This window comes from Salmo salar, unplaced genomic scaffold (genome assembly GCF_965601325.2).
Source record: "Salmo salar unplaced genomic scaffold, fSalSal1 ptg000293l, whole genome shotgun sequence".
NCBI classification, from domain to species: Eukaryota; Metazoa; Chordata; class Actinopteri; order Salmoniformes; family Salmonidae; genus Salmo; species Salmo salar.
In genome coordinates this window covers 2,752,501-2,775,943 of record NW_027675346.1, presented here as the reverse complement: position 1 = coordinate 2,775,943, position 23,443 = coordinate 2,752,501, and the positions used below count along the sequence as shown (strand labels likewise).

General features: G+C 42.9%; 60 non-coding genes across 60 annotated transcripts; all 60 read right to left on the bottom strand.

Moving 5' to 3' along the window:
* Positions 1-54: 54 nt before the first annotated feature.
* LOC145874052 (5S ribosomal RNA) lies at positions 55-173 on the bottom strand. Its single transcript, XR_014389687.1, has one exon. It is a non-coding gene; the product is annotated as a 5S ribosomal RNA (ribosomal RNA).
* A 409-nt stretch (positions 174-582) lies between these two features.
* On the bottom strand, positions 583-701 carry LOC145869104 (5S ribosomal RNA). Its single transcript, XR_014385100.1, has one exon. It is a non-coding gene; the product is annotated as a 5S ribosomal RNA (ribosomal RNA).
* Positions 702-840: 139 nt separating this feature from the next.
* Positions 841-959, bottom strand: LOC145874051 (5S ribosomal RNA). The gene has a single exon (XR_014389686.1). It is a non-coding gene; the product is annotated as a 5S ribosomal RNA (ribosomal RNA).
* Positions 960-1,098: 139 nt separating this feature from the next.
* On the bottom strand, positions 1,099-1,217 carry LOC145874828 (5S ribosomal RNA). Its single transcript, XR_014390464.1, has one exon. It is a non-coding gene; the product is annotated as a 5S ribosomal RNA (ribosomal RNA).
* A 409-nt stretch (positions 1,218-1,626) lies between these two features.
* LOC145869114 (5S ribosomal RNA) lies at positions 1,627-1,745 on the bottom strand. The gene has a single exon (XR_014385111.1). It is a non-coding gene; the product is annotated as a 5S ribosomal RNA (ribosomal RNA).
* A 139-nt stretch (positions 1,746-1,884) lies between these two features.
* LOC145874050 (5S ribosomal RNA) lies at positions 1,885-2,003 on the bottom strand. Its single transcript, XR_014389685.1, has one exon. It is a non-coding gene; the product is annotated as a 5S ribosomal RNA (ribosomal RNA).
* Positions 2,004-2,412: 409 nt separating this feature from the next.
* On the bottom strand, positions 2,413-2,531 carry LOC145867877 (5S ribosomal RNA). The gene has a single exon (XR_014383870.1). It is a non-coding gene; the product is annotated as a 5S ribosomal RNA (ribosomal RNA).
* Positions 2,532-2,670: 139 nt separating this feature from the next.
* On the bottom strand, positions 2,671-2,789 carry LOC145874049 (5S ribosomal RNA). Its single transcript, XR_014389684.1, has one exon. It is a non-coding gene; the product is annotated as a 5S ribosomal RNA (ribosomal RNA).
* A 409-nt stretch (positions 2,790-3,198) lies between these two features.
* On the bottom strand, positions 3,199-3,317 carry LOC145872222 (5S ribosomal RNA). The gene has a single exon (XR_014387854.1). It is a non-coding gene; the product is annotated as a 5S ribosomal RNA (ribosomal RNA).
* A 139-nt stretch (positions 3,318-3,456) lies between these two features.
* On the bottom strand, positions 3,457-3,575 carry LOC145874047 (5S ribosomal RNA). Its single transcript, XR_014389682.1, has one exon. It is a non-coding gene; the product is annotated as a 5S ribosomal RNA (ribosomal RNA).
* A 409-nt stretch (positions 3,576-3,984) lies between these two features.
* LOC145874046 (5S ribosomal RNA) lies at positions 3,985-4,103 on the bottom strand. Its single transcript, XR_014389681.1, has one exon. It is a non-coding gene; the product is annotated as a 5S ribosomal RNA (ribosomal RNA).
* A 139-nt stretch (positions 4,104-4,242) lies between these two features.
* On the bottom strand, positions 4,243-4,361 carry LOC145874045 (5S ribosomal RNA). The gene has a single exon (XR_014389680.1). It is a non-coding gene; the product is annotated as a 5S ribosomal RNA (ribosomal RNA).
* A 409-nt stretch (positions 4,362-4,770) lies between these two features.
* Positions 4,771-4,889, bottom strand: LOC145874044 (5S ribosomal RNA). The gene has a single exon (XR_014389679.1). It is a non-coding gene; the product is annotated as a 5S ribosomal RNA (ribosomal RNA).
* A 139-nt stretch (positions 4,890-5,028) lies between these two features.
* On the bottom strand, positions 5,029-5,147 carry LOC145874043 (5S ribosomal RNA). Its single transcript, XR_014389678.1, has one exon. It is a non-coding gene; the product is annotated as a 5S ribosomal RNA (ribosomal RNA).
* Positions 5,148-5,556: 409 nt separating this feature from the next.
* On the bottom strand, positions 5,557-5,675 carry LOC145872211 (5S ribosomal RNA). Its single transcript, XR_014387843.1, has one exon. It is a non-coding gene; the product is annotated as a 5S ribosomal RNA (ribosomal RNA).
* Positions 5,676-5,814: 139 nt separating this feature from the next.
* On the bottom strand, positions 5,815-5,933 carry LOC145874041 (5S ribosomal RNA). Its single transcript, XR_014389676.1, has one exon. It is a non-coding gene; the product is annotated as a 5S ribosomal RNA (ribosomal RNA).
* Positions 5,934-6,342: 409 nt separating this feature from the next.
* Positions 6,343-6,461, bottom strand: LOC145874040 (5S ribosomal RNA). Its single transcript, XR_014389675.1, has one exon. It is a non-coding gene; the product is annotated as a 5S ribosomal RNA (ribosomal RNA).
* A 139-nt stretch (positions 6,462-6,600) lies between these two features.
* On the bottom strand, positions 6,601-6,719 carry LOC145874039 (5S ribosomal RNA). Its single transcript, XR_014389674.1, has one exon. It is a non-coding gene; the product is annotated as a 5S ribosomal RNA (ribosomal RNA).
* Positions 6,720-7,128: 409 nt separating this feature from the next.
* LOC145874038 (5S ribosomal RNA) lies at positions 7,129-7,247 on the bottom strand. The gene has a single exon (XR_014389673.1). It is a non-coding gene; the product is annotated as a 5S ribosomal RNA (ribosomal RNA).
* Positions 7,248-7,386: 139 nt separating this feature from the next.
* On the bottom strand, positions 7,387-7,505 carry LOC145874037 (5S ribosomal RNA). Its single transcript, XR_014389672.1, has one exon. It is a non-coding gene; the product is annotated as a 5S ribosomal RNA (ribosomal RNA).
* A 409-nt stretch (positions 7,506-7,914) lies between these two features.
* Positions 7,915-8,033, bottom strand: LOC145871657 (5S ribosomal RNA). The gene has a single exon (XR_014387287.1). It is a non-coding gene; the product is annotated as a 5S ribosomal RNA (ribosomal RNA).
* Positions 8,034-8,172: 139 nt separating this feature from the next.
* LOC145874035 (5S ribosomal RNA) lies at positions 8,173-8,291 on the bottom strand. The gene has a single exon (XR_014389670.1). It is a non-coding gene; the product is annotated as a 5S ribosomal RNA (ribosomal RNA).
* Positions 8,292-8,700: 409 nt separating this feature from the next.
* LOC145874034 (5S ribosomal RNA) lies at positions 8,701-8,819 on the bottom strand. The gene has a single exon (XR_014389669.1). It is a non-coding gene; the product is annotated as a 5S ribosomal RNA (ribosomal RNA).
* Positions 8,820-8,958: 139 nt separating this feature from the next.
* Positions 8,959-9,077, bottom strand: LOC145874033 (5S ribosomal RNA). Its single transcript, XR_014389668.1, has one exon. It is a non-coding gene; the product is annotated as a 5S ribosomal RNA (ribosomal RNA).
* A 409-nt stretch (positions 9,078-9,486) lies between these two features.
* On the bottom strand, positions 9,487-9,605 carry LOC145874032 (5S ribosomal RNA). The gene has a single exon (XR_014389667.1). It is a non-coding gene; the product is annotated as a 5S ribosomal RNA (ribosomal RNA).
* Positions 9,606-9,744: 139 nt separating this feature from the next.
* On the bottom strand, positions 9,745-9,863 carry LOC145875573 (5S ribosomal RNA). The gene has a single exon (XR_014391216.1). It is a non-coding gene; the product is annotated as a 5S ribosomal RNA (ribosomal RNA).
* Positions 9,864-10,272: 409 nt separating this feature from the next.
* On the bottom strand, positions 10,273-10,391 carry LOC145867876 (5S ribosomal RNA). Its single transcript, XR_014383869.1, has one exon. It is a non-coding gene; the product is annotated as a 5S ribosomal RNA (ribosomal RNA).
* A 139-nt stretch (positions 10,392-10,530) lies between these two features.
* On the bottom strand, positions 10,531-10,649 carry LOC145875595 (5S ribosomal RNA). The gene has a single exon (XR_014391239.1). It is a non-coding gene; the product is annotated as a 5S ribosomal RNA (ribosomal RNA).
* A 409-nt stretch (positions 10,650-11,058) lies between these two features.
* Positions 11,059-11,177, bottom strand: LOC145874031 (5S ribosomal RNA). The gene has a single exon (XR_014389666.1). It is a non-coding gene; the product is annotated as a 5S ribosomal RNA (ribosomal RNA).
* A 139-nt stretch (positions 11,178-11,316) lies between these two features.
* LOC145874030 (5S ribosomal RNA) lies at positions 11,317-11,435 on the bottom strand. Its single transcript, XR_014389665.1, has one exon. It is a non-coding gene; the product is annotated as a 5S ribosomal RNA (ribosomal RNA).
* Positions 11,436-11,844: 409 nt separating this feature from the next.
* LOC145872200 (5S ribosomal RNA) lies at positions 11,845-11,963 on the bottom strand. The gene has a single exon (XR_014387832.1). It is a non-coding gene; the product is annotated as a 5S ribosomal RNA (ribosomal RNA).
* Positions 11,964-12,102: 139 nt separating this feature from the next.
* Positions 12,103-12,221, bottom strand: LOC145874029 (5S ribosomal RNA). The gene has a single exon (XR_014389664.1). It is a non-coding gene; the product is annotated as a 5S ribosomal RNA (ribosomal RNA).
* A 409-nt stretch (positions 12,222-12,630) lies between these two features.
* LOC145874028 (5S ribosomal RNA) lies at positions 12,631-12,749 on the bottom strand. Its single transcript, XR_014389663.1, has one exon. It is a non-coding gene; the product is annotated as a 5S ribosomal RNA (ribosomal RNA).
* Positions 12,750-12,888: 139 nt separating this feature from the next.
* LOC145874027 (5S ribosomal RNA) lies at positions 12,889-13,007 on the bottom strand. Its single transcript, XR_014389662.1, has one exon. It is a non-coding gene; the product is annotated as a 5S ribosomal RNA (ribosomal RNA).
* A 409-nt stretch (positions 13,008-13,416) lies between these two features.
* On the bottom strand, positions 13,417-13,535 carry LOC145874026 (5S ribosomal RNA). The gene has a single exon (XR_014389661.1). It is a non-coding gene; the product is annotated as a 5S ribosomal RNA (ribosomal RNA).
* A 409-nt stretch (positions 13,536-13,944) lies between these two features.
* LOC145869412 (5S ribosomal RNA) lies at positions 13,945-14,063 on the bottom strand. The gene has a single exon (XR_014385408.1). It is a non-coding gene; the product is annotated as a 5S ribosomal RNA (ribosomal RNA).
* Positions 14,064-14,202: 139 nt separating this feature from the next.
* Positions 14,203-14,321, bottom strand: LOC145874024 (5S ribosomal RNA). Its single transcript, XR_014389659.1, has one exon. It is a non-coding gene; the product is annotated as a 5S ribosomal RNA (ribosomal RNA).
* Positions 14,322-14,730: 409 nt separating this feature from the next.
* LOC145869411 (5S ribosomal RNA) lies at positions 14,731-14,849 on the bottom strand. The gene has a single exon (XR_014385407.1). It is a non-coding gene; the product is annotated as a 5S ribosomal RNA (ribosomal RNA).
* A 139-nt stretch (positions 14,850-14,988) lies between these two features.
* On the bottom strand, positions 14,989-15,107 carry LOC145874023 (5S ribosomal RNA). The gene has a single exon (XR_014389658.1). It is a non-coding gene; the product is annotated as a 5S ribosomal RNA (ribosomal RNA).
* Positions 15,108-15,516: 409 nt separating this feature from the next.
* Positions 15,517-15,635, bottom strand: LOC145874022 (5S ribosomal RNA). Its single transcript, XR_014389657.1, has one exon. It is a non-coding gene; the product is annotated as a 5S ribosomal RNA (ribosomal RNA).
* A 139-nt stretch (positions 15,636-15,774) lies between these two features.
* LOC145874021 (5S ribosomal RNA) lies at positions 15,775-15,893 on the bottom strand. Its single transcript, XR_014389656.1, has one exon. It is a non-coding gene; the product is annotated as a 5S ribosomal RNA (ribosomal RNA).
* A 409-nt stretch (positions 15,894-16,302) lies between these two features.
* Positions 16,303-16,421, bottom strand: LOC145873596 (5S ribosomal RNA). The gene has a single exon (XR_014389231.1). It is a non-coding gene; the product is annotated as a 5S ribosomal RNA (ribosomal RNA).
* Positions 16,422-16,560: 139 nt separating this feature from the next.
* Positions 16,561-16,679, bottom strand: LOC145874020 (5S ribosomal RNA). Its single transcript, XR_014389655.1, has one exon. It is a non-coding gene; the product is annotated as a 5S ribosomal RNA (ribosomal RNA).
* A 409-nt stretch (positions 16,680-17,088) lies between these two features.
* LOC145874019 (5S ribosomal RNA) lies at positions 17,089-17,207 on the bottom strand. Its single transcript, XR_014389654.1, has one exon. It is a non-coding gene; the product is annotated as a 5S ribosomal RNA (ribosomal RNA).
* Positions 17,208-17,346: 139 nt separating this feature from the next.
* LOC145874018 (5S ribosomal RNA) lies at positions 17,347-17,465 on the bottom strand. Its single transcript, XR_014389653.1, has one exon. It is a non-coding gene; the product is annotated as a 5S ribosomal RNA (ribosomal RNA).
* A 409-nt stretch (positions 17,466-17,874) lies between these two features.
* On the bottom strand, positions 17,875-17,993 carry LOC145874017 (5S ribosomal RNA). The gene has a single exon (XR_014389652.1). It is a non-coding gene; the product is annotated as a 5S ribosomal RNA (ribosomal RNA).
* A 139-nt stretch (positions 17,994-18,132) lies between these two features.
* Positions 18,133-18,251, bottom strand: LOC145874016 (5S ribosomal RNA). The gene has a single exon (XR_014389651.1). It is a non-coding gene; the product is annotated as a 5S ribosomal RNA (ribosomal RNA).
* Positions 18,252-18,660: 409 nt separating this feature from the next.
* LOC145874015 (5S ribosomal RNA) lies at positions 18,661-18,779 on the bottom strand. Its single transcript, XR_014389650.1, has one exon. It is a non-coding gene; the product is annotated as a 5S ribosomal RNA (ribosomal RNA).
* Positions 18,780-18,918: 139 nt separating this feature from the next.
* Positions 18,919-19,037, bottom strand: LOC145868470 (5S ribosomal RNA). Its single transcript, XR_014384466.1, has one exon. It is a non-coding gene; the product is annotated as a 5S ribosomal RNA (ribosomal RNA).
* A 139-nt stretch (positions 19,038-19,176) lies between these two features.
* Positions 19,177-19,295, bottom strand: LOC145874013 (5S ribosomal RNA). Its single transcript, XR_014389648.1, has one exon. It is a non-coding gene; the product is annotated as a 5S ribosomal RNA (ribosomal RNA).
* A 409-nt stretch (positions 19,296-19,704) lies between these two features.
* On the bottom strand, positions 19,705-19,823 carry LOC145868313 (5S ribosomal RNA). The gene has a single exon (XR_014384308.1). It is a non-coding gene; the product is annotated as a 5S ribosomal RNA (ribosomal RNA).
* Positions 19,824-19,962: 139 nt separating this feature from the next.
* LOC145874012 (5S ribosomal RNA) lies at positions 19,963-20,081 on the bottom strand. The gene has a single exon (XR_014389647.1). It is a non-coding gene; the product is annotated as a 5S ribosomal RNA (ribosomal RNA).
* Positions 20,082-20,490: 409 nt separating this feature from the next.
* Positions 20,491-20,609, bottom strand: LOC145867875 (5S ribosomal RNA). The gene has a single exon (XR_014383868.1). It is a non-coding gene; the product is annotated as a 5S ribosomal RNA (ribosomal RNA).
* Positions 20,610-20,748: 139 nt separating this feature from the next.
* LOC145868469 (5S ribosomal RNA) lies at positions 20,749-20,867 on the bottom strand. The gene has a single exon (XR_014384465.1). It is a non-coding gene; the product is annotated as a 5S ribosomal RNA (ribosomal RNA).
* Positions 20,868-21,006: 139 nt separating this feature from the next.
* Positions 21,007-21,125, bottom strand: LOC145874011 (5S ribosomal RNA). Its single transcript, XR_014389646.1, has one exon. It is a non-coding gene; the product is annotated as a 5S ribosomal RNA (ribosomal RNA).
* Positions 21,126-21,534: 409 nt separating this feature from the next.
* Positions 21,535-21,653, bottom strand: LOC145874010 (5S ribosomal RNA). The gene has a single exon (XR_014389645.1). It is a non-coding gene; the product is annotated as a 5S ribosomal RNA (ribosomal RNA).
* Positions 21,654-21,792: 139 nt separating this feature from the next.
* On the bottom strand, positions 21,793-21,911 carry LOC145874009 (5S ribosomal RNA). Its single transcript, XR_014389644.1, has one exon. It is a non-coding gene; the product is annotated as a 5S ribosomal RNA (ribosomal RNA).
* Positions 21,912-22,320: 409 nt separating this feature from the next.
* On the bottom strand, positions 22,321-22,439 carry LOC145874008 (5S ribosomal RNA). Its single transcript, XR_014389643.1, has one exon. It is a non-coding gene; the product is annotated as a 5S ribosomal RNA (ribosomal RNA).
* A 409-nt stretch (positions 22,440-22,848) lies between these two features.
* Positions 22,849-22,967, bottom strand: LOC145874007 (5S ribosomal RNA). Its single transcript, XR_014389642.1, has one exon. It is a non-coding gene; the product is annotated as a 5S ribosomal RNA (ribosomal RNA).
* Positions 22,968-23,106: 139 nt separating this feature from the next.
* Positions 23,107-23,225, bottom strand: LOC145874006 (5S ribosomal RNA). The gene has a single exon (XR_014389641.1). It is a non-coding gene; the product is annotated as a 5S ribosomal RNA (ribosomal RNA).
* Positions 23,226-23,443: the final 218 nt, after the last annotated feature.

Genomic DNA, 23,443 nt, shown 5'->3' with positions numbered 1-23,443 from the left:
TACAAGGCAGTGTTGCTGATGAAATAGTGCAAGAGCACACCCTCGTGGACAAAATGCTTACAGCACCTGGTATTCCCAGGCGGTCTCCCATCCAAGTACTAACCAGGCCCGACCCTGCTTAGCTTCCGAGATCAGACGAGATCGGGCGTACCCAGGCTGGTATGGCCGTAAGCGAGAAACAATCTCTTGCTACAACATATATAGTCAAAGTGAGTGTGATAAACAGACATTGCATTTTCACCAATTAGATAAGCAGCTTGAACTTTGTGTCACTGAAAAAGTAGAAGAAATTACAAACACTGTTCCCATCACTTTTTAGCACAGGTAGTTGGATAAAATACAAACTTTATTTCCTTTCATCATTTGAACAGGGCAAAGGAGCACAAAGCACACACAAGCTGCATTCAGCAACAATATTCTTGTTTGTCTTATAAATACAAGGCAGATGCTAATTGAAAACACAAGGAAATTTGATCCTATTAAAAAGGCAGGAAGCTGCATTTAGTCAATTCATCATTAAATGCTTACTACAAGGCAGTGTTGCTGATGAAATAGTGCAGGGGCACACCCTCGTGGACAAAATGCTTACAGCGCCTGGTATTCCCAGGCGGTCTCCCATCCAAGTACTAACCAGGCCCGACCCTGCTTAGCTTCCAAGATCAGACGAGATCGGGCGTACCCAGGCTGGTATGGCCGTAAGCGAGAAACAATCTCTTGCTACAACATATATAGTCAAAGTGAATCTGATAAAACAGACATTTAGTCAATTCATCATTAAATGCTTAATACAAGGCAGTGTTGCTGATGAAATAGTGCAAGAGCACACCCTCGTGGACAAAATGCTTACAGCACCTGGTATTCCCAGGCGGTCTCCCATCCAAGTACTAACCAGGCCCGACCCTGCTTAGCTTCCGAGATCAGACGAGATCGGGCGTACCCAGGCTGGTATGGCCGTAAGCGAGAAACAATCTCTTGCTACAACATATATAGTCAAAGTGAGTCTGATAAAACAGACATTTAGTCAATTCATCATTAAATGCTTAATACAAGGCAGTGTTGCTGATGAAATAGTGCAAGAGCACACCCTCGTGGACAAAATGCTTACAGCACCTGGTATTCCCAGGCGGTCTCCCATCCAAGTACTAACCAGGCCCGACCCTGCTTAGCTTCCGAGATCAGACGAGATCGGGGGTACTCAGGCTGGTATGGCCGTAAGCGAGAAACAATCTCTTGCTACAACATATATAGTCAAAGTGAGTGTGATAAACAGACATTGCATTTTCACCAATTAGATAAGCAGCTTGAACTTTGTGTCACTGAAAAAGTAGAAGAAATTACAAACACTGTTCCCATCACTTTTTAGCACAGGTAGTTGGATAAAATACAAACTTTATTTCCTTTCATCATTTGAACAGGGCAAAGGAGCACAAAGCACACACAAGCTGCATTCAGCAACAATATTCTTGTTTGTCTTATAAATACAAGGCAGATGCTAATTGAAAACACAAGGAAATTTGATCCTATTAAAAAGGCAGGAAGCTGCATTTAGTCAATTCATCATTAAATGCTTACTACAAGGCAGTGTTGCTGATGAAATAGTGCAGGGGCACACCCTCGTGGACAAAATGCTTACAGCACCTGGTATTCCCAGGCGGTCTCCCATCCAAGTACTAACCAGGCCCGACCCTGCTTAGCTTCCGAGATCAGACGAGATCGGGCGTACCCAGGCTTGTATGGCCGTAAGCGAGAAACAATCTCTTGCTACAACATATATAGTCAAAGTGAATCTGATAAAACAGACATTTAGTCAATTCATCATTAAATGCTTAATACAAGGCAGTGTTGCTGATGAAATAGTGCAAGAGCACACCCTCGTGGACAAAATGCTTACAGCACCTGGTATTCCCAGGCGGTCTCCCATCCAAGTACTAACCAGGCCCGACCCTGCTTAGCTTCCGAGATCAGACGAGATCGGGCGTACCCAGGCTGGTATGGCCGTAAGCGAGAAACAATCTCTTGCTACAACATATATAGTCAAAGTGAGTGTGATAAACAGACATTGCATTTTCACCAATTAGATAAGCAGCTTGAACTTTGTGTCACTGAAAAAGTAGAAGAAATTACAAACACTGTTCCCATCACTTTTTAGCACAGGTAGTTGGATAAAATACAAACTTTATTTCCTTTCATCATTTGAACAGGGCAAAGGAGCACAAAGCACACACAAGCTGCATTCAGCAACAATATTCTTGTTTGTCTTATAAATACAAGGCAGATGCTAATTGAAAACACAAGGAAATTTGATCCTATTAAAAAGGCAGGAAGCTGCATTTAGTCAATTCATCATTAAATGCTTACTACAAGGCAGTGTTGCTGATGAAATAGTGCAGGGGCACACCCTCGTGGACAAAATGCTTACAGCACCTGGTATTCCCAGGCGGTCTCCCATCCAAGTACTAACCAGGCCCGACCCTGCTTAGCTTCCAAGATCAGACGAGATCGGGCGTACCCAGGCTGGTATGGCCGTAAGCGAGAAACAATCTCTTGCTACAACATATATAGTCAAAGTGAATCTGATAAAACAGACATTTAGTCAATTCATCATTAAATGCTTAATACAAGGCAGTGTTGCTGATGAAATAGTGCAAGAGCACACCCTCGTGGACAAAATGCTTACAGCACCTGGTATTCCCAGGCGGTCTCCCATCCAAGTACTAACCAGGCCCGACCCTGCTTAGCTTCCGAGATCAGACGAGATCGGGCGTACCCAGGCTGGTATGGCCGTAAGCGAGCAACGAACTCTTGCTACAACATATATAGTCAAAGTGAGTGTGATAAACAGACATTGCATTTTCACCAATTAGATAAGCAGCTTGAACTTTGTGTCACTGAAAAAGTAGAAGAAATTACAAACACTGTTCCCATCACTTTTTAGCACAGGTAGTTGGATAAAATACAAACTTTATTTCCTTTCATCATTTGAACAGGGCAAAGGAGCACAAAGCACACACAAGCTGCATTCAGCAACAATATTCTTGTTTGTCTTATAAATACAAGGCAGATGCTAATTGAAAACACAAGGAAATTTGATCCTATTAAAAAGGCAGGAAGCTGCATTTAGTCAATTCATCATTAAATGCTTACTACAAGGCAGTGTTGCTGATGAAATAGTGCAGGGGCACACCCTCGTGGACAAAATGCTTACAGCACCTGGTATTCCCAGGCGGTCTCCCATCCAAGTACTAACCAGGCCCTACCCTGCTTAGCTTCCGAGATCAGACGAGATCGGGCGTACCCAGGCTGGTATGGCCGTAAGCGAGAAACAATCTCTTGCTACAACATATATAGTCAAAGTGAATCTGATAAAACAGACATTTAGTCAATTCATCATTAAATGCTTAATACAAGGCAGTGTTGCTGATGAAATAGTGCAAGAGCACACCCTCGTGGACAAAATGCTTACAGCACCTGGTATTCCCAGGCGGTCTCCCATCCAAGTACTAACCAGGCCCGACCCTGCTTAGCTTCCGAGATCAGACGAGATCGGGCGTACCCAGGCTGGTATGGCCGTAAGCGAGAAACGAACTCTTGCTACAACATATATAGTCAAAGTGAGTGTGATAAACAGACATTGCATTTTCACCAATTAGATAAGCAGCTTGAACTTTGTGTCACTGAAAAAGTAGAAGAAATTACAAACACTGTTCCCATCACTTTTTAGCACAGGTAGTTGGATAAAATACAAACTTTATTTCCTTTCATCATTTGAACAGGGCAAAGGAGCACAAAGCACACACAAGCTGCATTCAGCAACAATATTCTTGTTTGTCTTATAAATACAAGGCAGATGCTAATTGAAAACACAAGGAAATTTGATCCTATTAAAAAGGCAGGAAGCTGCATTTAGTCAATTCATCATTAAATGCTTACTACAAGGCAGTGTTGCTGATGAAATAGTGCAGGGGCACACCCTCGTGGACAAAATGCTTACAGCACCTGGTATTCCCAGGCGGTCTCCCATCCAAGTACTAACCAGGCCCGACCCTGCTTAGCTTCCGAGATCAGACGAGATCGGGCGTACCCAGGCTGGTATGGCCGTAAGCGAGAAACAATCTCTTGCTACAACATATATAGTCAAAGTGAATCTGATAAAACAGACATTTAGTCAATTCATCATTAAATGCTTAATACAAGGCAGTGTTGCTGATGAAATAGTGCAAGAGCACACCCTCGTGGACAAAATGCTTACAGCACCTGGTATTCCCAGGCGGTCTCCCATCCAAGTACTAACCAGGCCCGACCCTGCTTAGCTTCCGAGATCAGACGAGATCGGGCGTACCCAGGCTGGTATGGCCGTAAGCGAGAAACAAACTCTTGCTACAACATATATAGTCAAAGTGAGTGTGATAAACAGACATTGCATTTTCACCAATTAGATAAGCAGCTTGAACTTTGTGTCACTGAAAAAGTAGAAGAAATTACAAACACTGTTCCCATCACTTTTTAGCACAGGTAGTTGGATAAAATACAAACTTTATTTCCTTTCATCATTTGAACAGGGCAAAGGAGCACAAAGCACACACAAGCTGCATTCAGCAACAATATTCTTGTTTGTCTTATAAATACAAGGCAGATGCTAATTGAAAACACAAGGAAATTTGATCCTATTAAAAAGGCAGGAAGCTGCATTTAGTCAATTCATCATTAAATGCTTACTACAAGGCAGTGTTGCTGATGAAATAGTGCAGGGGCACACCCTCGTGGACGAAATGCTTACAGCACCTGGTATTCCCAGGCGGTCTCCCATCCAAGTACTAACCAGGCCCGACCCTGCTTAGCTTCCGAGATCAGACGAGATCGGGCGTACCCAGGCTGGTATGGCCGTAAGCGAGAAACAATCTCTTGCTACAACATATATAGTCAAAGTGAATCTGATAAAACAGACATTTAGTCAATTCATCATTAAATGCTTAATACAAGGCAGTGTTGCTGATGAAATAGTGCAAGAGCACACCCTCGTGGACAAAATGCTTACAGCACCTGGTATTCCCAGGCGGTCTCCCATCCAAGTACTAACCAGGCCCGACCCTGCTTAGCTTCCGAGATCAGACGAGATCGGGCGTACCCAGGCTGGTATGGCCGTAAGCGAGAAACGAACTCTTGCTACAACATATATAGTCAAAGTGAGTGTGATAAACAGACATTGCATTTTCACCAATTAGATAAGCAGCTTGAACTTTGTGTCACTGAAAAAGTAGAAGAAATTACAAACACTGTTCCCATCACTTTTTAGCACAGGTAGTTGGATAAAATACAAACTTTATTTCCTTTCATCATTTGAACAGGGCAAAGGAGCACAAAGCACACACAAGCTGCATTCAGCAACAATATTCTTGTTTGTCTTATAAATACAAGGCAGATGCTAATTGAAAACACAAGGAAATTTGATCCTATTAAAAAGGCAGGAAGCTGCATTTAGTCAATTCATCATTAAATGCTTACTACAAGGCAGTGTTGCTGATGAAATAGTGCAGGGGCACACCCTCGTGGACAAAATGCTTACAGCACCTGGTATTCCCAGGCGGTCTCCCATCCAAGTACTAACCAGGCCCTACCCTGCTTAGCTTCCGAGATCAGACGAGATCGGGCGTACCCAGGCTGGTATGGCCGTAAGCGAGAAACAATCTCTTGCTACAACATATATAGTCAAAGTGAATCTGATAAAACAGACATTTAGTCAATTCATCATTAAATGCTTAATACAAGGCAGTGTTGCTGATGAAATAGTGCAAGAGCACACCCTCGTGGACAAAATGCTTACAGCACCTGGTATTCCCAGGCGGTCTCCCATCCAAGTACTAACCAGGCCCGACCCTGCTTAGCTTCCGAGATCAGACGAGATCGGGCGTACCCAGGCTGGTATGGCCGTAAGCGAGAAACGAACTCTTGCTACAACATATATAGTCAAAGTGAGTGTGATAAACAGACATTGCATTTTCACCAATTAGATAAGCAGCTTGAACTTTGTGTCACTGAAAAAGTAGAAGAAATTACAAACACTGTTCCCATCACTTTTTAGCACAGGTAGTTGGATAAAATACAAACTTTATTTCCTTTCATCATTTGAACAGGGCAAAGGAGCACAAAGCACACACAAGCTGCATTCAGCAACAATATTCTTGTTTGTCTTATAAATACAAGGCAGATGCTAATTGAAAACACAAGGAAATTTGATCCTATTAAAAAGGCAGGAAGCTGCATTTAGTCAATTCATCATTAAATGCTTACTACAAGGCAGTGTTGCTGATGAAATAGTGCAGGGGCACACCCTCGTGGACAAAATGCTTACAGCACCTGGTATTCCCAGGCGGTCTCCCATCCAAGTACTAACCAGGCCCGACCCTGCTTAGCTTCCGAGATCAGACGAGATCGGGCGTACCCAGGCTGGTATGGCCGTAAGCGAGAAACAATCTCTTGCTACAACATATATAGTCAAAGTGAATCTGATAAAACAGACATTTAGTCAATTCATCATTAAATGCTTAATACAAGGCAGTGTTGCTGATGAAATAGTGCAAGAGCACACCCTCGTGGACAAAATGCTTACAGCACCTGGTATTCCCAGGCGGTCTCCCATCCAAGTACTAACCAGGCCCGACCCTGCTTAGCTTCCGAGATCAGACGAGATCGGGCGTACCCAGGCTGGTATGGCCGTAAGCGAGAAACGAACTCTTGCTACAACATATATAGTCAAAGTGAGTGTGATAAACAGACATTGCATTTTCACCAATTAGATAAGCAGCTTGAACTTTGTGTCACTGAAAAAGTAGAAGAAATTACAAACACTGTTCCCATCACTTTTTAGCACAGGTAGTTGGATAAAATACAAACTTTATTTCCTTTCATCATTTGAACAGGGCAAAGGAGCACAAAGCACACACAAGCTGCATTCAGCAACAATATTCTTGTTTGTCTTATAAATACAAGGCAGATGCTAATTGAAAACACAAGGAAATTTGATCCTATTAAAAAGGCAGGAAGCTGCATTTAGTCAATTCATCATTAAATGCTTACTACAAGGCAGTGTTGCTGATGAAATAGTGCAGGGGCACACCCTCGTGGACGAAATGCTTACAGCACCTGGTATTCCCAGGCGGTCTCCCATCCAAGTACTAACCAGGCCCGACCCTGCTTAGCTTCCGAGATCAGACGAGATCGGGCGTACCCAGGCTGGTATGGCCGTAAGCGAGAAACAATCTCTTGCTACAACATATATAGTCAAAGTGAATCTGATAAAACAGACATTTAGTCAATTCATCATTAAATGCTTAATACAAGGCAGTGTTGCTGATGAAATAGTGCAAGAGCACACCCTCGTGGACAAAATGCTTACAGCACCTGGTATTCCCAGGCGGTCTCCCATCCAAGTACTAACCAGGCCCGACCCTGCTTAGCTTCCGAGATCAGACGAGATCGGGCGTACCCAGGCTGGTATGGCCGTAAGCGAGAAACGAACTCTTGCTACAACATATATAGTCAAAGTGAGTGTGATAAACAGACATTGCATTTTCACCAATTAGATAAGCAGCTTGAACTTTGTGTCACTGAAAAAGTAGAAGAAATTACAAACACTGTTCCCATCACTTTTTAGCACAGGTAGTTGGATAAAATACAAACTTTATTTCCTTTCATCATTTGAACAGGGCAAAGGAGCACAAAGCACACACAAGCTGCATTCAGCAACAATATTCTTGTTTGTCTTATAAATACAAGGCAGATGCTAATTGAAAACACAAGGAAATTTGATCCTATTAAAAAGGCAGGAAGCTGCATTTAGTCAATTCATCATTAAATGCTTACTACAAGGCAGTGTTGCTGATGAAATAGTGCAGTGGCACACCCTCGTGGACAAAATGCTTACAGCACCTGGTATTCCCAGGCGGTCTCCCATCCAAGTACTAACCAGGCCCGACCCTGCTTAGCTTCCGAGATCAGATGAGATCGGGCGTACCCAGGCTGGTATGGCCGTAAGCGAGAAACAATCTCTTGCTACAACATATATAGTCAAAGTGAATCTGATAAAACAGACATTTAGTCAATTCATCATTAAATGCTTAATACAAGGCAGTGTTGCTGATGAAATAGTGCAAGAGCACACCCTCGTGGACAAAATGCTTACAGCACCTGGTATTCCCAGGCGGTCTCCCATCCAAGTACTAACCAGGCCCGACCCTGCTTAGCTTCCGAGATCAGACGAGATCGGGCGTACCCAGGCTGGTATGGCCGTAAGCGAGAAACGAACTCTTGCTACAACATATATAGTCAAAGTGAGTGTGATAAACAGACATTGCATTTTCACCAATTAGATAAGCAGCTTGAACTTTGTGTCACTGAAAAAGTAGAAGAAATTACAAACACTGTTCCCATCAATTTTTAGCACAGGTAGTTGGATAAAATACAAACTTTATTTCCTTTCATCATTTGAACAGGGCAAAGGAGCACAAAGCACACACAAGCTGCATTCAGCAACAATATTCTTGTTTGTCTTATAAATACAAGGCAGATGCTAATTGAAAACACAAGGAAATTTGATCCTATTAAAAAGGCAGGAAGCTGCATTTAGTCAATTCATCATTAAATGCTTACTACAAGGCAGTGTTGCTGATGAAATAGTGCAGGGGCACACCCTCGTGGACAAAATGCTTACAGCACCTGGTATTCCCAGGCGGTCTCCCATCCAAGTACTAACCAGGCCCGACCCTGCTTAGCTTCCGAGATCAGACGAGATCGGGCGTACCCAGGCTGGTATGGCCGTAAGCGAGAAACAATCTCTTGCTACAACATATATAGTCAAAGTGAATCTGATAAAACAGACATTTAGTCAATTCATCATTAAATGCTTAATACAAGGCAGTGTTGCTGATGAAATAGTGCAAGAGCACACCCTCGTGGACAAAATGCTTACAGCACCTGGTATTCCCAGGCGGTCTCCCATCCAAGTACTAACCAGGCCCGACCCTGCTTAGCTTCCGAGATCAGACGAGATCGGGCGTACCCAGGCTGGTATGGCCGTAAGCGAGAAACAAACTCTTGCTACAACATATATAGTCAAAGTGAGTGTGATAAACAGACATTGCATTTTCACCAATTAGATAAGCAGCTTGAACTTTGTGTCACTGAAAAAGTAGAAGAAATTACAAACACTGTTCCCATCACTTTTTAGCACAGGTAGTTGGATAAAATACAAACTTTATTTCCTTTCATCATTTGAACAGGGCAAAGGAGCACAAAGCACACACAAGCTGCATTCAGCAACAATATTCTTGTTTGTCTTATAAATACAAGGCAGATGCTAATTGAAAACACAAGGAAATTTGATCCTATTAAAAAGGCAGGAAGCTGCATTTAGTCAATTCATTATTAAATGCTTACTACAAGGCAGTGTTGCTGATGAAATAGTGCAGGGGCACACCCTCGTGGACAAAATGCTTACAGCACCTGGTATTCCCAGGCGGTCTCCCATCCAAGTACTAACCAGGCCCGACCCTGCTTAGCTTCCGAGATCAGACGAGATCGGGCGTACCCAGGCTGGTATGGCCGTAAGCGAGAAACAATCTCTTGCTACAACATATATAGTCAAAGTGAATCTGATAAAACAGACATTTAGTCAATTCATCATTAAATGCTTAATACAAGGCAGTGTTGCTGATGAAATAGTGCAAGAGCACACCCTCGTGGACAAAATGCTTACAGCACCTGGTATTCCCAGGCGGTGTCCCATCCAAGTACTAACCAGGCCCGACCCTGCTTAGCTTCCGAGATCAGACGAGATCGGGCGTACCCAGGCTGGTATGGCCGTAAGCGAGAAACAAACTCTTGCTACAACATATATAGTCAAAGTGAGTGTGATAAACAGACATTGCATTTTCACCAATTAGATAAGCAGCTTGAACTTTGTGTCACTGAAAAAGTAGAAGAAATTACAAACACTGTTCCCATCACTTTTTAGCACAGGTAGTTGGATAAAATACAAACTTTATTTCCTTTCATCATTTGAACAGGGCAAAGGAGCACAAAGCACACACAAGCTGCATTCAGCAACAATATTCTTGTTTGTCTTATAAATACAAGGCAGATGCTAATTGAAAACACAAGGAAATTTGATCCTATTAAAAAGGCAGGAAGCTGCATTTAGTCAATTCATCATTAAATGCTTACTACAAGGCAGTGTTGCTGATGAAATAGTGCAGGGGCACACCCTCGTGGACAAAATGCTTACAGCACCTGGTATTCCCAGGCGGTCTCCCATCCAAGTACTAACCAGGCCCGACCCTGCTTAGCTTCCAAGATCAGACGAGATCGGGCGTACCCAGGCTGGTATGGCCGTAAGCGAGAAACAATCTCTTGCTACAACATATATAGTCAAAGTGAATCTGATAAAACAGACATTTAGTCAATTCATCATTAAATGCTTAATACAAGGCAGTGTTGCTGATGAAATAGTGCAAGAGCACACCCTCGTGGACAAAATGCTTACAGCACCTGGTATTCCCAGGCGGTCTCCCATCCAAGTACTAACCAGGCCCGACCCTGCTTAGCTTCCGAGATCAGACGAGATCGGGCGTACCCAGGCTGGTATGGCCGTAAGTGAGAAACGAACTCTTGCTACAACATATATAGTCAAAGTGAGTGTGATAAACAGACATTGCATTTTCACCAATTAGATAAGCAGCTTGAACTTTGTGTCACTGAAAAAGTAGAAGAAATTACAAACACTGTTCCCATCACTTTTTAGCACAGGTAGTTGGATAAAATACAAACTTTATTTCCTTTCATCATTTGAACAGGGCAAAGGAGCACAAAGCACACACAAGCTGCATTCAGCAACAATATTCTTGTTTGTCTTATAAATACAAGGCAGATGCTAATTGAAAACACAAGGAAATTTGATCCTATTAAAAAGGCAGGAAGCTGCATTTAGTCAATTCATCATTAAATGCTTACTACAAGGCAGTGTTGCTGATGAAATAGTGCAGGGGCACACCCTCGTGGACGAAATGCTTACAGCACCTGGTATTCCCAGGCGGTCTCCCATCCAAGTACTAACCAGGCCCGACCCTGCTTAGCTTCCGAGATCAGACGAGATCGGGCGTACCCAGGCTGGTATGGCCGTAAGCGAGAAACAATCTCTTGCTACAACATATATAGTCAAAGTGAATCTGATAAAACAGACATTTAGTCAATTCATCATTAAATGCTTAATACAAGGCAGTGTTGCTGATGAAATAGTGCAAGAGCACACCCTCGTGGACAAAATGCTTACAGCACCTGGTATTCCCAGGCGGTCTCCCATCCAAGTACTAACCAGGCCCGACCCTGCTTAGCTTCCGAGATCAGACGAGATCGGGCGTACCCAGGCTGGTATGGCCGTAAGCGAGAAACGAACTCTTGCTACAACATATATAGTCAAAGTGAGTGTGATAAACAGACATTGCATTTTCACCAATTAGATAAGCAGCTTGAACTTTGTGTCACTGAAAAAGTAGAAGAAATTACAAACACTGTTCCCATCACTTTTTAGCACAGGTAGTTGGATAAAATACAAACTTTATTTCCTTTCATCATTTGAACAGGGCAAAGGAGCACAAAGCACACACAAGCTGCATTCAGCAACAATATTCTTGTTTGTCTTATAAATACAAGGCAGATGCTAATTGAAAACACAAGGAAATTTGATCCTATTAAAAAGGCAGGAAGCTGCATTTAGTCAATTCATCATTAAATGCTTACTACAAGGCAGTGTTGCTGATGAAATAGTGCAGGGGCACACCCTCGTGGACAAAATGCTTACAGCACCTGGTATTCCCAGGCGGTCTCCCATCCAAGTACTAACCAGGCCCTACCCTGCTTAGCTTCCGAGATCAGACGAGATCGGGCGTACCCAGGCTGGTATGGCCGTAAGCGAGAAACAATCTCTTGCTACAACATATATAGTCAAAGTGAATCTGATAAAACAGACATTTAGTCAATTCATCATTAAATGCTTAATACAAGGCAGTGTTGCTGATGAAATAGTGCAAGAGCACACCCTCGTGGACAAAATGCTTACAGCACCTGGTATTCCCAGGCGGTCTCCCATCCAAGTACTAACCAGGCCCGACCCTGCTTAGCTTCCGAGATCAGACGAGATCGGGCGTACCCAGGCTGGTATGGCCGTAAGCGAGAAACGAACTCTTCCTACAACATATATAGTCAAAGTGAGTGTGATAAACAGACATTGCATTTTCACCAATTAGATAAGCAGCTTGAACTTTGTGTCACTGAAAAAGTAGAAGAAATTACAAACACTGTTCCCATCACTTTTTAGCACAGGTAGTTGGATAAAATACAAACTTTATTTCCTTTCATCATTTGAACAGGGCAAAGGAGCACAAAGCACACACAAGCTGCATTCAGCAACAATATTCTTGTTTGTCTTATAAATACAAGGCAGATGCTAATTGAAAACACAAGGAAATTTGATCCTATTAAAAAGGCAGGAAGCTGCATTTAGTCAATTCATCATTAAATGCTTACTACAAGGCAGTGTTGCTGATGAAATAGTGCAGTGGCACACCCTCGTGGACAAAATGCTTACAGCACCTGGTATTCCCAGGCGGTCTCCCATCCAAGTACTAACCAGGCCCGACCCTGCTTAGCTTCCGAGATCAGACGAGATCGGGCGTACCCAGGCTGGTATGGCCGTAAGCGAGAAACAATCTCTTGCTACAACATATATAGTCAAAGTGAATCTGATAAAACAGACATTTAGTCAATTCATCATTAAATGCTTAATACAAGGCAGTGTTGCTGATGAAATAGTGCAAGAGCACACCCTCGTGGACAAAATGCTTACAGCACCTGGTATTCCCAGGCGGTCTCCCATCCAAGTACTAACCAGGCCCGACCCTGCTTAGCTTCCGAGATCAGACGAGATCGGGCGTACCCAGGCTGGTATGGCCGTAAGCGAGAAACGAACTCTTGCTACAACATATATAGTCAAAGTGAGTGTGATAAACAGACATTGCATTTTCACCAATTAGATAAGCAGCTTGAACTTTGTGTCACTGAAAAAGTAGAAGAAATTACAAACACTGTTCCCATCACTTTTTAGCACAGGTAGTTGGATAAAATACAAACTTTATTTCCTTTCATCATTTGAACAGGGCAAAGGAGCACAAAGCACACACAAGCTGCATTCAGCAACAATATTCTTGTTTGTCTTATAAATACAAGGCAGATGCTAATTGAAAACACAAGGAAATTTGATCCTATTAAAAAGGCAGGAAGCTGCATTTAGTCAATTCATCATTAAATGCTTACTACAAGGCAGTGTTGCTGATGAAATAGTGCAGGGGCACACCCTCGTGGACAAAATGCTTACAGCACCTGGTATTCCCAGGCGGTCTCCCATCCAAGTACTAACCAGGCCCGACCCTGCTTAGCTTCCGAGATCAGACGAGATCGGGCGTACCCAGGCTGGTATGGCCGTAAGCGAGAAACAAACTCTTGCTACAACATATATAGTCAAAGTGAGTGTGATAAACAGACATTGCATTTTCACCAATTAGATAAGCAGCTTGAACTTTGTGTCACTGAAAAAGTAGAAGAAATTACAAACACTGTTCCCATCACTTTTTAGCACAGGTAGTTGGATAAAATACAAACTTTATTTCCTTTCATCATTTGAACAGGGCAAAGGAGCACAAAGCACACACAAGCTGCATTCAGCAACAATATTCTTGTTTGTCTTATAAATACAAGGCAGATGCTAATTGAAAACACAAGGAAATTTGATCCTATTAAAAAGGCAGGAAGCTGCATTTAGTCAATTCATCATTAAATGCTTACTACAAGGCAGTGTTGCTGATGAAATAGTGCAGGGGCACACCCTCGTGGACAAAATGCTTACAGCACCTGGTATTCCCAGGCGGTCTCCCATCCAAGTACTAACCAGGCCGGACCCTGCTTAGCTTCCGAGATCAGACGAGATCGGGCGTACCCAGGCTGGTATGGCCGTAAGCGAGAAACAATCTCTTGCTACAACATATATAGTCAAAGTGAATCTGATAAAACAGACATTTAGTCAATTCATCATTAAATGCTTAATACAATGCAGTGTTGCTGATGAAATAGTGCAAGAGCACACCCTCGTGGACAAAATGCTTACAGCACCTGGTATTCCCAGGCGGTCTCCCATCCAAGTACTAACCAGGCCCGACCCTGCTTAGCTTCCGAGATCAGACGAGATCGGGCGTACCCAGGCTGGTATGGCCGTAAGCGAGAAACGAACTCTTGCTACAACATATATAGTCAAAGTGAGTGTGATAAACAGACATTGCATTTTCACCAATTAGATAAGCAGCTTGAACTTTGTGTCACTGAAAAAGTAGAAGAAATTACAAACACTGTTCCCATCACTTTTTAGCACAGGTAGTTGGATAAAATACAAACTTTATTTCCTTTCATCATTTGAACAGGGCAAAGGAGCACAAAGCACACACAAGCTGCATTCAGCAACAATATTCTTGTTTGTCTTATAAATACAAGGCAGATGCTAATTGAAAACACAAGGAAATTTGATCCTATTAAAAAGGCAGGAAGCTGCATTTAGTCAATTCATCATTAAATGCTTACTACAAGGCAGTGTTGCTGATGAAATAGTGCAGGGGCACACCCTCGTGGACAAAATGCTTACAGCACCTGGTATTCCCAGGCGGTCTCCCATCCAAGTACTAACCAGGCCGGACCCTGCTTAGCTTCCGAGATCAGACGAGATCGGGCGTACCCAGGCTGGTATGGCCGTAAGCGAGAAACAATCTCTTGCTACAACATATATAGTCAAAGTGAATCTGATAAAACAGACATTTAGTCAATTCATCATTAAATGCTTAATACAATGCAGTGTTGCTGATGAAATAGTGCAAGAGCACACCCTCGTGGACAAAATGCTTACAGCACCTGGTATTCCCAGGCGGTCTCCCATCCAAGTACTAACCAGGCCCGACCCTGCTTAGCTTCCGAGATCAGACGAGATCGGGCGTACCCAGGCTGGTATGGCCGTAAGCGAGAAACGAACTCTTGCTACAACATATATAGTCAAAGTGAGTGTGATAAACAGACATTGCATTTTCACCAATTAGATAAGCAGCTTGAACTTTGTGTCACTGAAAAAGTAGAAGAAATTACAAACACTGTTCCCATCACTTTTTAGCACAGGTAGTTGGATAAAATACAAACTTTATTTCCTTTCATCATTTGAACAGGGCAAAGGAGCACAAAGCACACACAAGCTGCATTCAGCAACAATATTCTTGTTTGTCTTATAAATACAAGGCAGATGCTAATTGAAAACACAAGGAAATTTGATCCTATTAAAAAGGCAGGAAGCTGCATTTAGTCAATTCATCATTAAATGCTTACTACAAGGCAGTGTTGCTGATGAAATAGTGCAGGGGCACACCCTCGTGGACAAAATGCTTACAGCACCTGGTATTCCCAGGCGGTCTCCCATCCAAGTACTAACCAGGCCCGACCCTGCTTAGCTTCCGAGATCAGACGAGATCGGGCGTACCCAGGCTGGTATGGCCGTAAGCGAGAAACAATCTCTTGCTACAACATATATAGTCAAAGTGAATCTGATAAAACAGACATTTAGTCAATTCATCATTAAATGCTTAATACAAGGCAGTGTTGCTGATGAAATAGTGCAAGAGCACACCCTCGTGGACAAAATGCTTACAGCACCTGGTATTCCCAGGCGGTCTCCCATCCAAGTACTAACCAGGCCCGACCCTGCTTAGCTTCCGAGATCAGACGAGATCGGGCGTACCCAGGCTGGTATGGCCGTAAGCGAGAAACGAACTCTTGCTACAACATATATAGTCAAAGTGAGTGTGATAAACAGACATTGCATTTTCACCAATTAGATAAGCAGCTTGAACTTTGTGTCACTGAAAAAGTAGAAGAAATTACAAACACTGTTCCCATCACTTTTTAGCACAGGTAGTTGGATAAAATACAAACTTTATTTCCTTTCATCATTTGAACAGGGCAAAGGAGCACAAAGCACACACAAGCTGCATTCAGCAACAATATTCTTGTTTGTCTTATAAATACAAGGCAGATGCTAATTGAAAACACAAGGAAATTTGATCCTATTAAAAAGGCAGGAAGCTGCATTTAGTCAATTCATCATTAAATGCTTACTACAAGGCAGTGTTGCTGATGAAATAGTGCAGGGGCACACCCTCGTGGACAAAATGCTTACAGCACCTGGTATTCCCAGGCGGTCTCCCATCCAAGTACTAACCAGGCCCGAACCTGCTTAGCTTCCGAGATCAGACGAGATCGGGCGTACCCAGGCTGGTATGGCCGTAAGCGAGAAACAATCTCTTGCTACAACATATATAGTCAAAGTGAATCTGATAAAACAGACATTTAGTCAATTCATCATTAAATGCTTAATACAAGGCAGTGTTGCTGATGAAATAGTGCAAGAGCACACCCTCGTGGACAAAATGCTTACAGCACCTGGTATTCCCAGGCGGTCTCCCATCCAAGTACTAACCAGGCCCGACCCTGCTTAGCTTCCGAGATCAGACGAGATCGGGCGTACCCAGGCTGGTATGGCCGTAAGCGAGAAACGAACTCTTCCTACAACATATATAGTCAAAGTGAGTGTGATAAACAGACATTGCATTTTCACCAATTAGATAAGCAGCTTGAACTTTGTGTCACTGAAAAAGTAGAAGAAATTACAAACACTGTTCCCATCACTTTTTAGCACAGGTAGTTGGATAAAATACAAACTTTATTTCCTTTCATCATTTGAACAGGGCAAAGGAGCACAAAGCACACACAAGCTGCATTCAGCAACAATATTCTTGTTTGTCTTATAAATACAAGGCAGATGCTAATTGAAAACACAAGGAAATTTGATCCTATTAAAAAGGCAGGAAGCTGCATTTAGTCAATTCATCATTAAATGCTTACTACAAGGCAGTGTTGCTGATGAAATAGTGCAGGGGCACACCCTCGTGGACAAAATGCTTACAGCACCTGGTATTCCCAGGCGGTCTCCCATCCAAGTACTAACCAGGCCCGACCCTGCTTAGCTTCCGAGATCAGACGAGATCGGGCGTACCCAGGCTGGTATGGCCGTAAGCGAGAAACAATCTCTTGCTACAACATATATAGTCAAAGTGAATCTGATAAAACAGACATTTAGTCAATTCATCATTAAATGCTTAATACAAGGCAGTGTTGCTGATGAAATAGTGCAAGAGCACACCCTCGTGGACAAAATGCTTACAGCACCTGGTATTCCCAGGCGGTCTCCCATCCAAGTACTAACCAGGCCCGACCCTGCTTAGCTTCCGAGATCAGACGAGATCGGGCGTACCCAGGCTGGTATGGCCGTAAGCGAGAAACGAACTCTTGCTACAACATATATAGTCAAAGTGAGTGTGATAAACAGACATTGCATTTTCACCAATTAGATAAGCAGCTTGAACTTTGTGTCACTGAAAAAGTAGAAGAAATTACAAACACTGTTCCCATCACTTTTTAGCACAGGTAGTTGGATAAAATACAAACTTTATTTCCTTTCATCATTTGAACAGGGCAAAGGAGCACAAAGCACACACAAGCTGCATTCAGCAACAATATTCTTGTTTGTCTTATAAATACAAGGCAGATGCTAATTGAAAACACAAGGAAATTTGATCCTATTAAAAAGGCAGGAAGCTGCATTTAGTCAATTCATCATTAAATGCTTACTACAAGGCAGTGTTGCTGATGAAATAGTGCAGGGGCACACCCTCGTGGACAAAATGCTTACAGCACCTGGTATTCCCAGGCGGTCTCCCATCCAAGTACTAACCAGGCCCGACCCTGCTTAGCTTCCGAGATCAGACGAGATCGGGCGTACCCAGGCTGGTATGGCCGTAAGCAAGAAACAATCTCTTGCTACAACATATATAGTCAAAGTGAATCTGATAAAACAGACATTTAGTCAATTCATCATTAAATGCTTAATACAAGGCAGTGTTGCTGATGAAATAGTGCAAGAGCACACCCTCGTGGACAAAATGCTTACAGCACCTGGTATTCCCAGGCGGTCTCCCATCCAAGTACTAACCAGGCCCGACCCTGCTTAGCTTCCGAGATCAGACGAGATCGGGCGTACCCAGGCTGGTATGGCCGTAAGCGAGAAACGATCTCTTGCTACAACATATATAGTCAAAGTGAGTGTGATAAACAGACATTGCATTTTCACCAATTAGATAAGCAGCTTGAACTTTGTGTCACTGAAAAAGTAGAAGAAATTACAAACACTGTTCCCATCACTTTTTAGCACAGGTAGTTGGATAAAATACAAACTTTATTTCCTTTCATCATTTGAACAGGGCAAAGGAGCACAAAGCACACACAAGCTGCATTCAGCAACAATATTCTTGTTTGTCTTATAAATACAAGGCAGATGCTAATTGAAAACACAAGGAAATTTGATCCTATTAAAAAGGCAGGAAGCTGCATTTAGTCAATTCATCATTAAATGCTTACTACAAGGCAGTGTTGCTGATGAAATAGTGCAGGGGCACACCCTCGTGGACAAAATGCTTACAGCACCTGGTATTCCCAGGCGGTCTCCCATCCAAGTACTAACCAGGCCCGACCCTGCTTAGCTTCCGAGATCAGACGAGATCGGGCGTACCCAGGCTGGTATGGCCGTAAGCGAGAAACAATCTCTTGCTACAACATATATAGTCAAAGTGAATCTGATAAAACAGACATTTAGTCAATTCATCATTAAATGCTTAATACAAGGCAGTGTTGCTGATGAAATAGTGCAAGAGCACACCCTCGTGGACAAAATGCTTACAGCACCTGGTATTCCCAGGCGGTCTCCCATCCAAGTACTAACCAGGCCTGACCCTGCTTAGCTTCCGAGATCAGACGAGATCGGGCGTACCCAGGCTGGTATGGCCGTAAGCGAGAAACAATCTCTTGCTACAACATATATAGTCAAAGTGAGTCTGATAAAACAGAAATTTAGTCAATTCATCATTAAATGCTTAATACAAGGCAGTGTTGCTGATGAAATAGTGCAAGAGCACACCCTCGTGGACACAATGCTTACAGCACCTGGTATTCCCAGGCGGTCTCCCATCCAAGTACTAACCAGGCCCGACCCTGCTTAGCTTCCGAGATCAGACGAGATCGGGCGTACCCAGGCTGGTATGGCCGTAAGCGAGAAACGAACTCTTGCTACAACATATATAGTCAAAGTGAGTGTGATAAACAGACATTGCATTTTCACCAATTAGATAAGCAGCTTGAACTTTGTGTCACTGAAAAAGTAGAAGAAATTACAAACACTGTTCCCATCACTTTTTAGCACAGGTAGTTGGATAAAATACAAACTTTATTTCCTTTCATCATTTGAACAGGGCAAAGGAGCACAAAGCACACACAAGCTGCATTCAGCAACAATATTCTTGTTTGTCTTATAAATACAAGGCAGATGCTAATTGAAAACACAAGGAAATTTGATCCTATTAAAAAGGCAGGAAGCTGCATTTAGTCAATTCATCATTAAATGCTTACTACAAGGCAGTGTTGCTGATGAAATAGTGCAGGGGCACACCCTCGTGGACAAAATGCTTACAGCACCTGGTATTCCCAGGCGGTCTCCCATCCAAGTACTAACCAGGCCCGACCCTGCTTAGCTTCCGAGATCAGACAAGATCGGGCGTACCCAGGCTGGTATGGCCGTAAGCGAGAAACAATCTCTTGCTACAACATATATAGTCAAAGTGAATCTGATAAAACAGACATTTAGTCAATTCATCATTAAATGCTTAATACAAGGCAGTGTTGCTGATGAAATAGTGCAAGAGCACACCCTCGTGGACAAAATGCTTACAGCACCTGGTATTCCCAGGCGGTCTCCCATCCAAGTACTAACCAGGCCCGACCCTGCTTAGCTTCCGAGATCAGACGAGATCGGGCGTACCCAGGCTGGTATGGCCGTAAGCGAGAAACAATCTCTTGCTACAACATATATAGTCAAAGTGAGTGTGATAAACAGACATTGCATTTTCACCAATTAGATAAGCAGCTTGAACTTTCTGTCACTGAAAAAGTAGAAGAAATTACAAACACTGTTCCCATCACTTTTTAGCACAGGTAGTTGGATAAAATACAAACTTTATTTCCTTTCATCATTTGAACAGGGCAAAGGAGCACAAAGCACACACAAGCTGCATTCAGCAACAATATTCTTGTTTGTCTTATAAATACAAGGCAGATGCTAATTGAAAACACAAGGAAATTTGATCCTATTAAAAAGGCAGGAAGCTGCATTTAGTCAATTCATCATTAAATGCTTACTACAAGGCAGTGTTGCTGATGAAATAGTGCAGGGGCACACCCTCGTGGACAAAATGCTTACAGCACCTGGTATTCCCAGGCGGTCTCCCATCCAAGTACTAACCAGGCCCGACCCTGCTTAGCTTCCAAGATCAGACGAGATCGGGCGTACCCAGGCTGGTATGGCCGTAAGCGAGAAACAATCTCTTGCTACAACATATATAGTCAAAGTGAGTCTGATAAAACAGACATTTAGTCAATTCATCATTAAATGCTTAATACAAGGCAGTGTTGCTGATGAAATAGTGCAAGAGCACACCCTCGTGGACAAAATGCTTACAGCACCTGGTATTCCCAGGCGGTCTCCCATCCAAGTACTAACCAGGCCTGACCCTGCTTAGCTTCCGAGATCAGACGAGATCGGGCGTACCCAGGCTGGTATGGCCGTAAGCTAGAAACAATCTCTTGCTACAACATATATAGTCAAAGTGAGTCTGATAAAACAGAAATTTAGTCAATTCATCATTAAATGCTTAATACAAGGCAGTGTTGCTGATGAAATAGTGCAAGAGCACACCCTCGTGGACAAAATGCTTACAGCACCTGGTATTCCCAGGCGGTCTCCCATCCAAGTACTAACCAGGCCCGACCCTGCTTAGCTTCCGAGATCAGACGAGATCGGGCGTACCCAGGCTGGTATGGCCGTAAGCAAGAAATAATCTCTTGCTACAACATATATAGTCAAAGTGAGTGTGATAAACAGACATTGCATTTTCACCAATTAGATAAGCAGCTTGAACTTTGTGTCACTGAAAAAGTAGAAGAAATTACAAACACTGTTCCCATCACTTTTTAGCACAGGTAGTTGGATAAAATACAAACTTTATTTCCTTTCATCATTTGAACAGGGCAAAGGAGCACAAAGCACACACAAGCTGCATTCAGCAACAATATTCTTGTTTGTCTTATAAATACAAGGCAGATGCTAATTGAAAACACAAGGAAATTTGATCCTATTAAAAAGGCAGGAAGCTGCATTTAGTCAATTCATCATTAAATGCTTACTACAAGGCAGTGTTGCTGATGAAATAGTGCAGGGGCACACCCTCGTGGACAAAATGCTTACAGCACCTGGTATTCCCAGGCGGTCTCCCATCCAAGTACTAACCAGGCCCGACCCTGCTTAGCTTCCGAGATCAGACGAGATCGGGCGTACCCAGGCTGGTATGGCCGTAAGCGAGAAACAATCTCTTGCTGCAACATATATAGTCAAAGTGAATCTGATAAAACAGACATTTAGTCAATTCATCATTAAATGCTTAATACAAGGCAGTGTTGCTGATGAAATAGTGCAAGAGCACACCCTCGTGGACAAAATGCTTACAGCACCTGGTATTCCCAGGCGGTCTCCCATCCAAGTACTAACCAGGCCCGACCCTGCTTAGCTTCCGAGATCAGACGAGATCGGGCGTACCCAGGCTGGTATGGCCGTAAGCGAGAAACGAACTCTTGCTACAACATATATAGTCAAAGTGAGTGTGATAAACAGACATTGCATTTTCACCAATTAGATAAGCAGCTTGAACTTTGTGTCACTGAAAAAGTAGAAGAAATTACAAACACTGTTCCCATCACTTTTTAGCACAGGTAGTTGGATAAAATACAAACTTTATTTCCTTTCATCATTTGAACAGGGCAAAGGAGCACAAAGCACACACAAGCTGCATTCAGCAACAATATTCTTGTTTGTCTTATAAATACAAGGCAGATGCTAATTGAAAACACAAGGAAATTTGATCCTATTAAAAAGGCAGGAAGCTGCATTTAGTCAATTCATCATTAAATGCTTACTACAAGGCAGTGTTGCTGATGAAATAGTGCAGGGGCACACCCTCGTGGACAAAATGCTTACAGCACCTGGTATTCCCAGGCGGTCTCCCATCCAAGTACTAACCAGGCCCGACCCTGCTTAGCTTCCGAGATCAGACGAGATCGGGCGTACCCAGGCTGGTATGGCCGTAAGCGAGAAACGAACTCTTGCTACAACATATATAGTCAAAGTGAGTGTGATAAACAGACATTGCATTTTCACCAATTAGATAAGCAGCTTGAACTTTGTGTCACTGAAAAAGTAGAAGAAATTACAAACACTGTTCCCATCACTTTTTAGCACAGGTAGTTGGATAAAATACAAACTTTATTTCCTTTCATCATTTGAACAGGGCAAAGGAGCACAAAGCACACACAAGCTGCATTCAGCAACAATATTCTTGTTTGTCTTATAAATACAAGGCAGATGCTAATTGAAAACACAAGGAAATTTGATCCTATTAAAAAGGCAGGAAGCTGCATTTAGTCAATTCATCATTAAATGCTTACTACAAGGCAGTGTTGCTGATGAAATAGTGCAGGGGCACACCCTCGTGGACAAAATGCTTACAGCACCTGGTATTCCCAGGCGGTCTCCCATCCAAGTACTAACCAGGCCCGACCCTGCTTAGCTTCCGAGATCAGACGAGATCGGGCGTACCCAGGCTGGTATGGCCGTAAGCGAGAAACAATCTCTTGCTACAACATATATAGTCAAAGTGAATCTGATAAAACAGACATTTAGTCAATTCATCATTAAATGCTTAATACAAGGCAGTGTTGCTGATGAAATAGTGCAAGAGCACACCCTCGTGGACAAAATGCTTACAGCACCTGGTATTCCCAGGCGGTCTCCCATCCAAGTACTAACCAGGCCCGACCCTGCTTAGCTTCCGAGATCAGACGAGATCGGGCGTACCCAGGCTGGTATGGCCGTAAGCGAGAAACGATCTCTTGCTACAACATATATAGTCAAAGTGAGTGTGATAAACAGACATTGCATTTTCACCAATTAGATAAGCAGCTTGAACTTTGTGTCACTGAAAAAGTAGAAGAAATTACAAACACTGTTCCCATCACTTTTTAGCACAGGTAGTTGGATAAAATACAAACTTTATTTCCTTTCATCATTTGAACAGGGCAAAGGAGCACAAAGCAC